Genomic DNA, 16,147 nt, shown 5'->3' on the forward strand with positions numbered 1-16,147 from the left:
CTCTTGAAAACCATTGAAAAACGGTTCATTTCCACATAAAACTATGCATTACGCATTTAAACGAAGCTATGCAACACAAATTATGTTTATGTGTAACAAAAACGGGTTTAATAACATTCATAATTTATCTAAATGGATAAATGCTGTTCAATGGAGTGCATAGCCTATACAAATTGGGCGCTGCACAGGAGAGGGCTCCGCGAGGCAACACTTTGGACATACGCACGCGTTCAGGGAGACCTCCTCTACAACAGCACACTCTCCGCTAAGCCGGGCGGGTCTGAAATAAAAAGTGGCGGGCCGTCCAGTGAGGTCAGAGGTCAGAAAAGTGACACTTTCAGACAATAGTGGGCGCTGCACAGGAGATGGCTCCGCGAGGCTAAGTTCTAAGGTTTAACCCTTTTATAACACTCACAACAATGTAGCTATTCTATGCTGCTACAAACTACAAACAAATTAGGTATTTATTGTCAACTGGTTTATATACCACTTAAAACATAATACTTTGTTCACAAAGAAGCTGAAGTTAAAAAGTAAATGCTATCCCACACAGCATCAGATTTTGCTGTGTGGGTTGGTGTTAAATTGTGACTGTAACCAGAATGCATCAGTGGTCAATTGTAAGTCACAACAGATTGTTGTAATTGTAAGTAATGTAATGAAAGTAATGTAAGTAAGTAATGTAATGTCTGAAAACAGCACTTTACTGACCTCTGACCTCACTGGACGGCCCGCCACTTTTTATTTCACACCTCTCCGGCTTAGCGGAGAGCGTGGTGTTGTAAAGGAGGTCTCCCTGAACGCGTGCGTGTGTCCAAAGTGCTGCCTCGCTGAGCGGTCTCCTGTCCAGCATCCACTATTGTCTGAAAGTGGCACTTTTCTGATTTCTGACCTCGTTAAATAATATACGTTTTAAATTTATTTTTATGATTATGTGACGGTGGCCAACTGTCACATTTAACTTGCCCAGTTATACTCAAATATGGCACAGGGAGTTTGTTTATATGCTTGCATTGGGTTCACAACAATATAATATAAGGTTACACTGTTTAAAGTGCAGGGTGCGAAATTATTGTGAAACCCAAATTGAGCAATTATATTTGTCGACTACGCCACCTTTGTTTGAGGGGAAGGTCCCCTAAATATCTATATATATATATCAACACTTCCTTCTAAGGCTACACACAGGTTCGAGCTAATACCAGGTAATGTTTCTGAGAACACCACAATAAAACCTTGCTTGAGAGAATCTGACACAGAAACAGTTTGTATAAAAGGTAAGTACATTTATTGGTCCCTTGACATCGGCTTCTTCGCCATAAAATACACATACAAAACCATAAATCAAATATACTTCTAAAAATCCCTATCCTCCTATGACGTCAAATATGCTAACTAACATACAATCAAATACTACTAAAATCCTATGATAGTGGTGCAAATGAGCAGAGTGCAAATACTAGCAGATCATGTGTTCCAATTACTTCAGAAGTAAAGTGACAATGCTAATAAAGTGCTAAATACTCATCAAAAGGCATCAAAAGTTCAAGTGTCCAATGTGGGGGTTTTGTAGCTTAGGCCAGGAATCTTCGTCATGCGCTCTTCACGTCATTGCCTGAAATTACAAAGACTGGAACCAGTTCATCTATTCATGGGTAATATATTGCAATAGCTCTGGGGTAGTAGTTATAAAAGTTAGCGTTGCGTGGTCAGGTACTTACTCCCAAGGCAGGAATTACCCTGCCTACTGATGGAGTTGCGTGTGCAACGCTATCGCCACTGCCCCTCCGCTGTTTGCTCCAATTCCTTCTCCACTCCATATGGTGGTGCTCACTCGTCTGGCTCGCTCGTCCTCTGTCCCCTCCGACACTCTCTTGGTTCCAACAGCTCCTTCTCTCTGTTGTGCCTTCACCTTTCTGTATTCACAACCTTCCTCTCTGCTTGCTCTGCACCTCGAGCTCCGGTGGTTTCACCTTCACCTGGCTCAATATACATTCTAGCTCCGGTGGTTCATTCACACCTGGCTCACACCTCCTCTGTGTGTGTTCTCTCCTCTGTGTCTCTCCTTTAAATGAGGACCGTGCTCTCATTTATAGCGGGGAAGCTCCGCCCAGCTCTGCTCTCACTGGTCGGCTTCGGGTTCGGTCATTGCCACAGCTGTCAGTGTTCAAGTACTCAGGGCAGTGGAATGTGACCCAGGGACCAACAACAATTATTGCACATACAGAAACGAAAAATAATATAATGAAATCATCACATACATGCTTTAAGGGTTTAAATACAAACAAATAAATTACAGAAAAATAATTAGCAATACCCCTTTTTCGACCCTGTCACAATTACATTCTTATTTGTATTGTATGAGTTTTTAAATAGGTGAGATCAACTTTATAAACCCTATACGTTTTTTTTTATCTTACCTGCACTATATTATTATTTGTAGCATATTTTGTTGTTGTTTTTATCATTGTTCTTTGCTCCTGCAAATAAACAATATAAAAATACATATATCTAACACACACAAATGAACACAATATCCAGTTAAAGTGCAAAACAGGATCAGAAACTGTGCACATTTAATGGGGATCAATAGCCAATTTAAATCTGGAACAACCTCACTTAGAAGTGTTATAGTACATTGGTTCTCAAAGTGGGGTCCGGGGACCCCCAGGGGTCCTTGGGGTGGTTCCAGGGGGTCCCCAGCAAAAGTAGTTAACCACTTTATCCATTTATAAGTTGGCTATTTTTGCGAACGCAGCGGAAGGAGGCGCGCCTCCGCGCAAGTGGAGCTTACTATGAAACCGTGCTCGGGGTGTGTGTGTCTCTGTCTCTGTGTGTGTGTCTCTCTGTGTGCATGCACTGCCTGTGTGCAGCCGCCAGAGTGTGCCAGAGTGCAGGAATTTAGACAATGCTCTGATTAAAATGCACAACAGCCTGCAAAACACACACACACACACAATGTCAATGTTCTCTCCCCATCACGGTGAAATAACACGGATTACAAGTCCGTAAATACACAATATTTTCGAGCTGCGTTCGCTTCCAGCGTTCGCACGTCTTACTTGTAAATAGCAGATATACAAGCTCACAGCGCGTCACTTCGTGCCGTGCTGCGAGCTTGTAGATCTGCTATTTTTTAACATTTTTGAAAAATCTTGAAATTCTTTTGAACATTTTGCATTTTGCAACACAAATCCTCTCTTCTGAGGGTCCCTGGCACAAAATATTTTCAGATGGGGGTCCGCGGACAAATATATTTCAATTTGGGGGTCCTTGACATGAAAGAGTTTGAGAACCACTGCTCTAGTATAAGCCATTTAAAAAGACATACATGATAAATGTATTTTTTAAATAAATGTATGTCTTTCAAAAAACATTAAATGTGATGATCTTACTTTGAAGGCAACCGGAAACCTTATTGAAACCTACCGGATGTCCTATCGTTGCTCACGGAACGGAGCTCACGGAACGGATGCACCCTCCATATAGGGTGCATCCTGTAAAAAGGGGCGGACCTTACGGGAATTGTAGCCTATGCACCGTCCGACCTAGCCATGATTCACATGACGCTTGTATACAAGCGTCATGGTGCCGAGTCCCCCTGGTCTAAAGTTGTGTTCGATTTTTTCACATTGCCATCTCTCACATAAACATAAACGTTCCGATTTCAAATATAAAGTGCTTACCACCGAGCCACGGATGTTATAAGGCGATGCGGACCGCGATGAGTACCCGTATCTCCCGTATTGTTCAATAAAAAGCATTTTAATCCCATCGCCGGCCATTTTCTCCAAATTGTCTCCGATACTTTCAACCATGCGACACTAATGGTTGGGAGGTGTATTGCACTCTGATACATTACAAAAAAAAAAAAAAAATGGCCGGCGATGGGATAAAAATGCTTTTTATTGAACAATACGGGAGATACGGGTACTCATCGCGGTCCGCATCGCCTTGTAACATCCGTGGCTCGGTGGTAAGCACTTTATATTTGAAATCTGAACGTTTATGTTTATGTGAGAGATGGCAATGTGAAAAAATCGAACACAACTTTAGACCAGGGGGACTCGGCACCATGACTGTCATGGTATGACAGTCATGTTTCAGGGCCGACCATGCGACATGACCATGCCAGTGTTCCCATGTCTTAGGCCGTGGGCCGAGTGCCTCTATCTCCTTTAGTTTTTGAGTTGGTTGATCCCCATCAAGAGCCTGGCTAATTTTTTAGTATTGTGTAGATTAGTTGTTTATTAACACATTATCAAATGTTTCCATCCTGAAAAGTTGCGCCAGAAAAATAAAACTTAGATATAACATCACTAAGTAATGTTACTTATTTTCAGGAAAATGGCAGCCCACTGCGAAATATAAACCAATCAAAGCTCGCCTACTGTATCGTGCAATTCAGTTGGCCAATGACGTTCTTCGTACCACTTGCAAGAGCAGAACCCGGAAATACAGCTCAGACTGACGGACTATTGTAAACAAGAAAACAACAGATATCTTATAGAAAGATTAAGAGGTAATATTTGTTTTGTGATGATCGTCGTTGTCTTATTCTTATGAAAATGTATACAATGGATGCAGACAATAGAATGAGCCGTGTTGATGACGGCACATTATGATATTAAGCATATTATATCATTATAACGTTAGGGTTGCCTACAGGCAACAGGATGGTTTGCAGATGCAAATTTAGCGTTTTAACAACAGCTGAAGATACTATTAAGCAGTGACCAATCAATATGTACCCCTTTATAAATGTCTCGCTATCATTAGTTGGCTCTGCTACACGTTGCCTCGTTATTTTATTGATTCCATCTCATCTTTTCTGTTCAGATCTCCAGTCACTGTGCATCCGTTGCCAAAGTTGGTGTTTAGGGTTACGGTTGGTGATTTGTTATTTCTCTCTTGACAAGTTCTAAGCTAAAGTTACCAGTTGTTAATGTAGATATAGTTAAGCGAGTTGGGTTAAATTACGTTTGTCTGTCAAGTAAGTGTGTGTGCACTAGCATGCTGCATTCATTATTTTGTACAACTGTTCAGAGCCCGTTTATATCTTTTGGTTAAATGCACAGTGTTAAAATACTAATTTGTAAGGTTTTTGTATGGCTTAAATGGTGTTTGTTATCTCTATCTTATGTTTGATTGTGTGCAATAACCACTAAAAGAAGCAAATCCTGCTTCATACATGTCCTAACTAGACATTACCATGTACCTGACTAGACCTTCAAAAATATACATAATCAGATCCTATTTAATGAATCCTCACCAGACAAAATCACTTGAATAATATGAATCAGTGTTGTGAAGCTACATTTAGGCAGAGTTATGCTCGTCACAGAATCTGACTGGTCCTTCTAAACATGTTAATAGGACACAATGTTGATACAATACAGATTTTAATCTAGATAACAGTTTTGACTTAAAATAATCTACAGAGCCCAAGTGTTTGTACAGAACACCTGAAATTCTATAAATCTAATTAGATTAGATGTGATGTAATGTTTCCTCTTTAGAGACCTTTGATGTTTGTGTGTTGCAGGCTGTATAGAGTGGCTCAATTGCAGAGGTGCAGGAGGTGACAAACAACTGGATCTGGAAAATGATTGTGACATGTTTGAAGAAGAGTGGATTGTGTGTCACGTAATGCAGTCTATGAGAGATGGGTCGACATGATTATGAAGATCTATGTTTTAATGCTTGTGCTCTTTTGTAAATGATTGGTTCAGGAAACTAAAGATATAGTGTGCACATTGAAAAACAAGAGATCAGAAAGCATGTGATGTCTGATAGAAACTGCTCTCATCGACTTCAATGCATTACAGTTAACTTCAGGTGACAGTTTTCTTCGCAGTGCGTCTATGACACATGCAATGTTATAGAACAGCTGTCCTAGTGGTTATAGGGGAAGTTCAAGGCTGATCTGATATCCACTCAAATGCAGAAAATGTACGTATATGAAGTAATGTAGCTGGGCCACAGACAAGGACCTCATGGCATGTCATCCATCAATGGAACAGTTTGCTGCTGCAATGTGATACTATGTGATATTTTAACTTTGAATAAATCACTCTAAAAAAGTAACCTTTTGTACTACTTCTACTGGTTACCATACCCTACTGAATCTAGGCTTTTTGATGCAGTTCAAGTGCCACGTTTTAGTACAAATGTTGAGATACAAAGAGTTACCGGTAGTGAGTAGGTTTATTTAACAAACCATTTATTTGGCTACCTTTTCTAGTCTTACATGCTCTTGAAATGTGCTCTTTATTGGTCAAGAGAATGTAACTGTAATTGTCAATCTAAAATATTCCCATTGGTTAGCACATCTTGGTCTCTTAGTTTAATTTATTAAATGCAACTGAACCTGATCCATTGTGTGGACACTGTCTGGACAGATGACAGGAAGAAGCTGAGGTCAGTTACCACCATTGAAAAAGATGCAACAAAGAAACAAAATAGTATATTAGGTTTTGGGGTTATTTCATTTAATGATGTACATGTCACCTATAGTATGTTGTGTAAAGTAACTAAGTACATTTACTCAAGTACTGTACTTAAGTACATACAGTTGAGGTATTTTTTACTTTACTGGAGTATTTCAAAGTTTTAGTTATTTTACTTCTACTCCACTATATCTCAGAGACAAATATTGTACTTTTACTCCACTACAATTATATGAAAACTTTAGTTACTTTGTAGATTTGAATTATTACAAAACATACATTAACCTCTTAGTCTTCAGCCCTATTTAAACTTTGGCTATTTGAAAATTGTCAATCTACAAGCTCACATCGGCTATTTTCAAAAGATTTTACATTTGATACATATTACCTTGTGAAACGGGACATTTAATTCAGCATAAGAGTACTTTTACTTACGGTACTTTAAGTACATTTTGATACCAATACTTATGTTTTTACTCAAGTGAATTTTGAATTCCGGACTTTCACTTGTAACAGAGTATTTCTACATTGCCTTTCCTTAAGTAAAACATGCGAGTACTTTTTCCACCACTGACTATAAATGGCTCACAGTTTAACAGGTAATAATGTACGATTTATTTGAAAAATTATCTGTAACGGTAACAGATTAAGTATACTTAAATATGATACAATTTTAGATTAGAAAGACAAGAATTAACGTAACCACTTCATTTATGTTAATGATCAAATCACCGTAGTGGCAGTGAACGACAGGCAAGGCAATAGGCCTATAGCGAAAATAATCGGATATACAAAAGCAGTCCAATACGGTTATGAATGAACTATTAGTAGCCTATGGTATAGCTGCTGCAAGTTCGTTAGGAAAATATATATTTTACACTCATTTTAGTCTTTTTTGGACCAGAAGTTTCGGTTTTACGGAATGTTTTCTTCCTGGTTGCCATGGCGATTCTGAGTAGCCCTGCATATTTGCCTGTTTAAAATTGCATTTGTTAAAATCGGTCTTTTTCATTCTGGCGCACGAATCGGAGATGGAAACATTTGTTACAGTACTTGTAAGAATTTTATATATCTAACCTGAAAAAATAATGCACACTCTGAGTGGGGATCAATGAAAGTCAGAATTAGAGCACTCGGCCCACCTCCTTTTCTGTAAAGTTGCTTGTAAAAATCGGTAGTCACCGGGTTGCAGTTTGGGTTGCAGTTTTTTGGGCTCGTTTCTAAAATGTACTTGCTTATTTAGGCTTGCTTCCAATTTTTTAAATTATTATTTAAACCAGTGCATGGTTCTCAAACGAGCGCGCACGGGCTGGGCACGCATGCACGTGCACACCTCCCTGAAATGTTTTTTTTCCAGGGTGGGATGTCTGTGACGGTACAGAAGGAAGTGTATTACACCCCCAAAATAAACGTTAAGTTTTAAAGTGCAAATTGTGCTTTATAACATAAAATCAAACAATAAATCATAACAATTTTTTTAAATAAGATGACAAGACAACACACAACAGTATCAATGAGAATAGATGCACCAATTTCTGCCGTTTAATTTTTTTATTTAATTTTTTTTATTATAAAAATGTGTTTTAATTTAGATTTAAGAATGGTTATGCAGGAATTATTTTAAGTGCAAGCTTCCCTGAAAATAATAGTAAAAATATATATAAATGTAACCATGGCAGAAATATAACAGATAATGTAACTTCGACTACGCCACTTTGGGAGTTTCACCCAAAGAATCAATTAAAGTGCTAAAGTAACTACACTGAAGTGCAACACAGGTTTGTTCGTAAATGACTGGAGCAGAGACGTGCTTCTCAAGATAATCAATAACATTTATTGTAAATGCCACCGGAATATTATACTTTAATTAAACAAGTAAATCACAATTTAATCACAACGTAATGTTAAACGAGTAGAAGGCACTATAATAAAATATACAAGTTAAAGGCCACAGTCAGACTGTAGGGGGGAGGAGAGATGGAGTTAGTAAAGTGACACTTCAAACACTAAAAACACACTTACACACAACACTAGGTGGGTTAGGTGCACACAAACCACACATACGGCATGCAGTGGATAGCAGAAGTTCTCCCCCACAGTGCGACTGTGGTCGCCTCCAACTAGTGGGGTACAAGAAATGGCAATTAGATATATAAACAGTGGCATAAACAGTGGCAGTTGGATGATCAGTGCAAAAAGTTAAATACAATACATAAGAAATAACTAACAAGAAAGGGGCAAAGGCAGAAATGGAGCTAAGGAGCGCCTATAAAACAAAAGACAACAGTTATCCCCCACCAGGCATTATAATTATACATCAAAATACTTTCCAATCCAAAATACAGAACATTAAGTACCTCAACAGTCAAGGTCTGTCTATAGGGCAGGGGCACAGCAGCATACACAGTGGCACCATAGCAGGGCTATAATGGCTGGAGCATACAGGGGCCTATAAGTACAGAATTATGTTATAACCACCATACTATATGAGGGCACAATCCATACAAAGGCAACTTTACACTACGTACCTCAGGTTAAGTGAGGTTTGGGCCCTACCACTTGAACTAGAAACCACCTCTTGGCCTTCGCTCTTATCCTCAACAGTGAGGCAGAGAGGAGGGCGCCTGAGGAACATATACCATTAATAAATACAAAACAACAGTAAACAGTTTAAAAGCAAAACACTCCATTGCCTACCTTGCTCAGACAAGCCAGTGCCTACAGAGTCAGGGAGCCAAGCTAGAATAAATGCATGAGCACCAGGCTTTATAGGGGAGGGGTTAATCAGTGATTACCTACACATGTGTGATTGGGGCGTGAACCCAGAATGGAGACAGGTCTCCCTGTTACATATATATATATAAAAACAAATATCAGTGATACATGAAGAATGTGACATTGTTCCACAGTCTCTTGTGTAAATAAATAAACATATCCAATAGTAGCATATCTATATCAAACATGCATACCGGTTCGACAGTGTCGTGCGAAAGTATAGCCGGCTAGCCACTCTACTACAAAGCACGTATAGTTTGATAGTTTGTGGAGGGGCTACACAAGTAAAGTAACGTGTAAAGTAGGCCTAAGTACTTTACACTTTACACACACATCACACATGACACCACACAAAAAAACAAACAAACAAACCCCACGCTCAATGAAACCAAGTGTAGCAGTATGGGCGTGGGTTCCCACGCTGCCATCCTCCGCCCACTCATCAGTGGGCTGATTGACAACAGTATTAAGGCAACGCACCCTCAAACTCAGTTAGCTGTCTGTCTGTCTCCACACCGGTCCACTACATGTTCAGGCTGGCCTGTTGGGCTCTCCTGTCGGTTACTGCATCGCGCACCAGCGCAGGTATGTCTCTCCGTCTTGCTGTTTATGCAACTGTCTTGTACTGTGTGGCGCATGGTCGTGAACTTGACCATGACCGTTTGTGTCATTTGTAGCCTCGGTGTGTTTATCCACCTCGTCGGCGTTTTACGCCCAGTCCGGTGTTGGCTTCACGCTGCACAACGGGTACGTTGGTGGTCCTTCCTCTCCACCTTATAACCAATTAATTCTATGTCTTAGCGGCACTATAATAATCATGGCCTTTATATTACTACAGTTATTCCTACCGGTGTCCGCCGCTGCAAGCGGGCCATCAGGGCTTCCGCCTTTGCTGCATAGCGGTACGTCCCTGTGTGTCTCTCTGCTCCTGTCTTAATGAACATTAGTATTATAAATTGGTAGAATGACACGGCCACTTATCGTTTCAGGCACTGTGATACCACCTGCTGCTCTGCTGCTTTTTGACTCATCCACGCCTGTATTACAAACCCTCATATTGACGCTCCTCGCTGAGGTTCTCCTCTCCCCGTTTCTAAACGGCGTGGACCAACTGGCTCAGCTGAGCGTACACCCTCATACGGGTTTAGAGTATCACTTCCCGACGCAGATGTCCCCACTCAGGCTCTCAGCCAGCCTTATTGTTTATTTGTTTATTATTTAGCGTTATTGCCTTTTCTGTTTATTTGCTTATTCTGTTTATTTGTTTATTACTTATTTTGTTATCTGCTTTTGTTTATTTGCTTATTATTACTTATTTTGTTATTTGTTTATTACTTTTGTTATTTGTTTATTTTGTTTATTTAGTGCTTTATGATTATTGTTTCTTTTGGGTGAGACTAGGCCTACAGACGGCATCCATTATAATATATATATATATATATATGTAGGATATAGTAAATATATATATTATATATTATATATAGCTCCCCTAAATCCAAGTCCAATGTTAAACTACTATAATTGTCCGACACCATTAAAACCTATTCTCTGTCTTGCAGGCCTTTTGCTGAGGACCTCTTGGTGTGTGGAAGCAGGTGGCGGCCGCCCAGTCGGGTTGTGGTAACCCCCCCCCCCTTTGCTGTGCTTTGAGTGTGAAACCGTGTGCTGTGCCGGGGTGCCCTTCCTCTGGGTCGGTCGGCCTGCTCTTCCTCCCCCTTCCCCCCCAGCATCGGCCCTACCGGCACCTAGGTTTTATTATTGATTGCATTGTGACTTTGTTTTAGCTATTAATTGTTTTGCCCTTTTTATTATTGATGCATTTACACTGTTCTTAATTATAATAAAGCTTTTTGTATATTTGCCTATAGCACTGTTTCTGCCTTTTAATTATTTGATCTTATAACGAACTTGTGTGAGGAGCAATCTTTGTTCAGGCGATTGGTTTACACTGTAATCATTTCCTGGGGTGCAATTCCCCAGGTGGCGTAGTTGGCTATAATACATATTTACCCATACCGCCCTGCTACAAATTGGCGTGGGTCGGCAGGACGTACAGATCAAAGGCAGAGACGTGTTTAGCTTTATTTTTGTATTTTTCTGTTCTGTTGTTAATTTGTTTGGTTTTTGTTGTTAACTTGTGTTTCTTTTGTTTAAAGCAAAGCAGAGCAGCAGGGGGTATCAGTGGACGTGAGAGGACCCATTGGTCGCCTAAACGGGCTCCCTGGTTTCCACCTCAGGACCTGTGTTGTGTTCTCAATTTGGTGGTAAGGTGGAAGTTATCTGTCACCGCTATGGAGGCGGAGCTGCAGGAGCTCAGAGAGCTAGTGGCTCAGCTAAGGGCAGATAATTGTTCATTGAGACAGGAGCAGAGAGATACACAGCCAGGTACTAGTATAGTTCCCTCTGACGTGTCAGCCCCACCTCCTCCTGCACCCCCGTTGGGTGGTGCTGGTGCTATTGCACCAGAAAGGTTGGTCTTTGTGCCGCGAGATAGAAAGTGCCCATATTTCGGGGGCAAGTCAGGTGTAAGTATAAACGAATGGGTGGAAGAAGCACAGGCTTGTATGCGTGCTCGCTGTCTTTCGGCCCTAGACCAAGCCTTTTTCTTATTTGATCACCTGGAGGGTGAGGCACGAGATGAGATAAAATATCGGCCTGTTGCGGAGAGGGAGGATCCCAATCAAATCATTGGCATTCTAAAAGACCTATATGGGTGTTCACAGTCCTACGTAGCTTTACAGGAGGCATTCTTCTGCAGGAAACAGCAAGACGGAGAGACACTGCAGGAATTCTCTCTCGCTCTTATGAGCCTAATGGAGAGAGTCAGACAGCGTGCACCGGCTGGCATGTTTAATAGCGAAGCCCTGTTACGAGATCAGTTCACTGAACATGTCTTGGACAGCTCCCTTAGACGGGAACTAAAACAATTGGTACGTCGTAGTCCAACCAGTACCTTGTTGGCAGTTCGAGAGGAAGCGATTCGGTGGGAAAGGGAGGGCATGCCAGGGGGTGCGAGGGGTCGTAGCTATTCCGTTCCTTCGGCACATGGCACTCAGTACGCTGTTCATGGTGGGGCACGCCCAGCAGGCAGTAACTCGCCTCAGCGCTCAGAGTTTACAGAGTTGAAGGAGATGCTTAAAAGACAACAGGAGCAGTTAAACCAACTCACCCAGACAGTGTCACTCCTACACAGCACTCAACCGCCTAGTCGACCACCTCGTGGTGGCCCGGTATTCTGTAGGAAGTGTCAGCAGCCCGGCCACTTCGCCAGGGAATGCGAGGCCCAATGGTATCCCCCCTATCCTCCACCCCCCCCTACTGCCTTTCCACCTTCAGGTGGAGGCAGGCCGTCGCACCCTCGTGCACCGACGGAAAACTGACACCCACCGAGCTGCAGAGCCACAGTTCGGGTGGGGACCCCACCGGCTCGGGAGTTCTTACTGAGGCAGGTATGATATCAAGTCTGATGTCATCTTGCCCACATTTGGATGTTTGCATGGGTGGCGTAAGTGTCCCTTGCTTGATCGACACTGGGTCCATGGTGTCTACAATGACTGAGTCCTTCTTCCGGCAGCATTTCGAACCCTGGGGGCGGGATCGTCTTCGGTCTTGCCACTGGTTGCAGTTGAGCGCAGCTAATGGCCTTCCTATTCCCTACGTGGGTTACATAGAGCTCGATGTGGAGCTTTGTGGGAAGTCGGTGCCAAAATGTGGGGTGTTAATCGTCAAAGATCTCCCCACCACTCTTACTTCTCCGGCGCCGGGGGTTCTGGGCATGAATGTCCTGGTTCGGCGTTATAGAGAGCTCTTTGGCCAGCATGGGGCAGGCCTCTTTAAAACACGGTCTGTGTTACAGGCCCCCAGTCTGATTATAGAGGCTTTACAACGGTGCCACAAGGCCGAGATTAAATCTACTGTGGGTGGCCTGGGACGGGTTAAGGTTCGTGGTAAGCACGCATGGCGCATCCCTGGAGGCACGATGAAGCTTGTTGCGGCAACATGTATAGAGCAGGAATCTCCCACCTCCGTCCTCTTTGAGCCCCCTGAGTCGGGCCTACCGGTTGGCTTGTTGGCCTCTCCAGCCCTGCTCAGAGTGACTCGAGGCACGGTCTACGTCCCCGTAGTCAATGTAGGGACTATCGATGTATTACTTTATCCACGGACTATCTTGGGCCATTTGAGTAGCACTCAGGTAGTCACCTTGCCTTCAGGTGTCACAGAGGTTGGTTCAGTTACCGCTACCATCTCCTCTACAACCGCGTCGACTTCCATACCAGAACAGATTGAGGCGCTTGATTTGGGTGCTCTGTCGAGCGAAGATCAAGGTCCGGCCAGGGCCCTGCTTCAGAAGTATAGTGGAGTGTTCTCTACTCACGAGGGGGATTTGGGTTGCACTGACCTGATCTCCCACGAGATCCCCCTTCTTGACGAGGCTCCTGTTCGTCATCGGTACCGGCGCATACCCCCCTCTGAATATGAGGTAGCAAAGGCCCACATCAACCAGTTACTAGAGAACCATATCATCAGGGAGAGTAGCAGCCCTTATGCGTCCCCCATAGTGCTGGTAAAGAAGAAAGACGGTAGCCTCCGCATGTGTGTGGACTACCGGGGGCTGAATGCCAAGACTAGGAGGGACGCATTCCCTTTGCCTCGTATCGAGGAGTCCCTGGACTCTCTGTCCGGAGCGCGTTGGTTTTCAGCCATGGATCTTGCTAGCGGGTATAATCAGGTGCCAGTCGCTGAGAAGGACCGGGCTAAGACCGCGTTTTGCACCCCATTTGGCCTCTTCGAGTGGAACCGAATGCCATTTGGGCTCTGCAACGCTCCTGGGACTTTTCAGCGGCTGATGGAGCGTTTGTTCGGGGACCAACAATGTCAGACCTTACTCCTCTACCTTGATGACATTGTCATCTTTTCTTCCACTGTAGCCCAGCACTTGGAACGGATGGAACTCGTTCTTGGCCGGCTGCAGCGGGAGGGCTTAAAAGCAAAGCTGGCGAAGTGTGCTTTCTTCCAAAAGGAAGTTCATTACTTAGGCCATGTCATTTCTAGCAAGGGAGTCGCCACAGATCCCAGTAAAATCGAGGCTGTCGCTGACTGGCGTCAGCCGGCCACAGTATCAGAGTTGCGTTCATTCTTGGGCTTCGCCAGCTACTATCGCCGTTTTGTGGAGGGGTTTGCCAAAATGGCGGCCCCCCTACATGCACTGGTAGCTCAGCTGGCGGGGACGAAGTCTAAGAGGGCCTCCCTTAGAACATCAGAAAGAGACTTTCCTTCCTTCTGGTCCGAGCAGTGCCAGCTGAGCTTTGACGCTTTGAAGAAGACTCTTACATCCGCCCCTGTCCTTGCGTATGCCGACTTCTCCTTGCCCTTCATTCTGGAGGTGGACGCCAGCCACAGCGGGTTGGGCGCTGTCCTTTCCCAGGAGCAGGGAGGCAAGGTGCGCCCCGTGGCTTTTGCCAGCCGTGGTCTCCGTCCCACTGAGCGTAACATGTCCAACTACAGTTCTATGAAGTTGGAGTTTGTGGCGCTCAAGTGGGCTATGACCGAGAAATTCCGCGAGTACTTACTGGGACAACGGTGCCTCGTTTATACCGACAACAATCCACTTGCTCACCTGTCTTCGGCCAAACTGGGCGCGGTGGAGCAGCGCTGGGCCAGTGAATTGGCGCGATTCGACTTCGAGCTTAAGTACCGCTCAGGCAAGAGTAACCAAAATGCTGACGCGCTTTCTCGACAGCATCCATTAGGGCCTACGGCACTACAGGGGTTGGTTCCGGGGACAGCCCTTCCAACGATGCTGCAATTGGCGGAGCCACCAGAGCAAATAGCTCTGGCTACTCAGGCCACCATCACAGCACTGCCAGGCCATAGTTTGTCTGACTTGCAGACTTTACAGACAGGGGACGCGGTCATTCAAAAGGTTCTCGGGTACTGGAGGCAGGGGACGCGTCCAAATCCTACAGAGCGTAAACAGCTGTCAAAGACAGCGTTAGCACTGCTTGGTCAATGGGACCGCTTGGTTGAGAAGGAGGGTGTGGTCTACCGTAGGGTTTTCCGCCCGGATGGAGGGGCAGAGTCAGACCAATTGGTCTTGCCCATTGTCCTAAAGGACAAGGTCTTGACCCAGTTACATCAGGACCATGGGCATCAGGGAGTCGAGCGCACCACGGAGTTGGTGCGTCAGCGGTGCTATTGGCCCGGTATGTCCGCTGATGTGGCCCGCTGGTGCCTGGAATGCGAGCGGTGTCAGGTGGCCAAGGACACCCGACCGCCTGCACGAAGTTACATGGGCCACTTACTGGCTTCCCGGCCCAACGAGATTGTGGCCGTCGACTTTACCATCTTAGAACCTTCCCGGACAGGGTTGGAGAATGTCTTGGTCATAACGGACGTCTTCAGTAAATATACACTGGCCATTCCCACTAGCGATCAACGGGCGTCAACTGTTGCCCAGGTGCTGGTCAATGAATGGTTTTACAAACTAGGGGTCCCTGGCCGCATTCATTCTGACCAGGGCCGAAACTTTGAAGCATCACTCATCCAACAGCTCTGTAATCTGTACGGCATTCAAAAGTCTCGCACTACTCCGTATCACCCGGCTGGGAACGGACAGTGCGAGCGCTTCAATCGAACTCTACATAACCTCTTGCGCACTCTGCCCTCTTTTCGTAAGAGGGACTGGGTCGATTACCTTCCCCAGATGCTATTCTGTTATAACACCACCCCCCATCAGGCCACAGGCGAAACCCCCTACTACTTATTGTTCGGGCAGGAACCACGTCTACCTGTGGACTTCCTGTTGGGGAGGGTCCCGGAACCGGTAGCGGGTAGTGTAAACGCCTGGGTCATTGAACATCAGACCCGGCTTCAGATAGCTTTCGAGGGGGCTCGGGATCGGTTGAAGGTTGTGGCAGACCGCC

The 16,147-nt window shown here is 44.2% G+C and overlaps 1 long non-coding RNA gene across 1 annotated transcript; it reads left to right on the forward strand.

Moving 5' to 3' along the window:
- Positions 1–4,461: 4,461 nt before the first annotated feature.
- On the forward strand, positions 4,462–6,071 carry LOC308100797. Its single transcript, XR_013934461.1, has 3 exons — positions 4,462–4,522; positions 4,840–4,888; positions 5,546–6,071. It is a non-coding gene; the product is annotated as an uncharacterized lncRNA (long non-coding RNA).
- The last annotated feature ends 10,076 nt before the right edge of the window (positions 6,072–16,147 follow it).

This window comes from Gymnoscopelus braueri, assembly GCF_963280865.1.
Source record: "Gymnoscopelus braueri genome assembly, chromosome: 14".
Taxonomy (NCBI): Eukaryota; Metazoa; Chordata; class Actinopteri; order Myctophiformes; family Myctophidae; genus Gymnoscopelus; species Gymnoscopelus braueri.